Source organism: Calliopsis andreniformis, unplaced genomic scaffold (genome assembly GCF_051401765.1).
Source record: "Calliopsis andreniformis isolate RMS-2024a unplaced genomic scaffold, iyCalAndr_principal scaffold0189, whole genome shotgun sequence".
Lineage (NCBI taxonomy): Eukaryota > Metazoa > Arthropoda > Insecta > Hymenoptera > Andrenidae > Calliopsis > Calliopsis andreniformis.
Genome location: NW_027480598.1, coordinates 561852 through 563675, shown reverse-complemented (window position 1 = coordinate 563675; position 1824 = coordinate 561852).

Genomic DNA, 1824 nt, shown 5'->3' with positions numbered 1-1824 from the left:
GGATTGAGGATTGAGGATGGAGGATTGAAGGGAGAGGACTGAGTGTTGAGGATTGAGTGTTGAGAATCGATGATTGAGGATTGAGATTTGATTGTTGAATATTGTGGATTGAGTATTGAACCATGAGAATTCAGGATTTTCTATTGAGTATTGAGAATTGTGGATTGATGGTTGGGTATTGAGGATTGATGGTTGAGGGTTGTGTGTTGAATATTGAGGATTGAGGATTGAGGATAGAGGATTGAGGATTTAACATTGAGTATTGATGATTGAAGTTCGGGGATTGAGGATTGAGGGTTGAGGGTTGAGGACGAGGACTGACGGATGAGGATAGAGGTTTGAGGATTGAGGATTGAGGACTGAGGAGTGAGGATTGAGGACTGAGTGTTGAGGGTTGAGTGATGAGAATTGATGTTTGTGGATAGAGATTTGAAGATTGCAGATTGAGTATTGAGTATTGAAAACTGTGAATTGAGGATATTCTATTTAGGATTGAGGATTGACAACTGATTGCTGAGGACCGAGTGCTGAAGATTGAGGGTTCAGGATTGAGGATTCAGAATTGAGGTTTGAGGACTGAGGATTGAGGATTGAAGATTGAGTATTGAGGATTGAAGATTGAAGATTGAGGATTGAGGATTGACGATTGAGGATTGGGGATTGAGGATCAGGATTGAGGATTGAGGATTGTGGATTGAGGATTGAAGATTGAGTATTGAGGATTGAAGATTGAGGATTGAAGATTGAGGATTGGGGACTGACGTTTGAAGATCGAAGTTTGAGAGTTGAGGATTGAGGATTGAGGATTGAAGATTGAGGATTGAGGATTGAGGATGAGGGTTGAGAGTTGAGGATTGAGGTTTGAGGCCTGAGGACTGAGAATTGAGGATTGAGAATTGAGGATTGAGGATTCAGGATTGAAGATTGAGGATTGGGTATTGAGGATTGAAGAATGAGGATTGAGGATTGAGGATTGAGGATTGTGGATTGAAGATTGAGTATTGAGGATTGAAGACTGCCGATTGAGGATTGAGTATTGAGGATTGAGGATTGAGGATTGAGGATTGGGGATTGAGGATTGAGGATTGAGGATTGAAGATTCAGTATTGAGGATTGAAGATTGAGAATTGAGGATTGAGGATTGAACATTGAGGACTGAGTGTTGAGGGTTGAGTGATGAGAATTGATGTTTGTGGATAGAGATTTGAAGATTGCAGATTGAGTATTGAGTATTGAAAACTGTGAATTGAGGATATTCTATTTAGGATTGAGGATTGACAACTGATTGCTGAGGACCGAGGGCTGAAGATTGAGGACTCAGGATTGAGAATTCAGAATTGAGAGTTCAGGACTGAGGATTGAGGATTGAAGATTGAGTATTGAGAATTGAAGGTTGAGGATTGAAGATTGAGGATTGATGATTAAGGATTGAGGATTGAGGATTGAGGATTGAGGATTGAGGATTGAAGATTGAGTATTGAGGATTGAAGGTTGAGGATTGAGGATTGAAGATTGAGTATTGTGGATTGAAGATTGAAGATTGAGGATTGGGGACTGAGGATTGAAGATTGAGGATTGAGGATTGAGGACTGAGGATTGAGGATGGATGATTGAAGATTCAGTATTGAGTATTGAAGATTGAGAATTGAGGATTGAGGATTGAACATTGAGGACCGAGTGTTGAGGGTTGAGTGATGAGAATTGATGTTTGTGGATAGAGATTTGAAGATAGCAGATTGAGTATTATGTATTGAAAACTGTGAATTGAGTATATTCTACTGACGATTCAGGATTGAGAACTGATTGTTGAGGACTGAGGGCTGA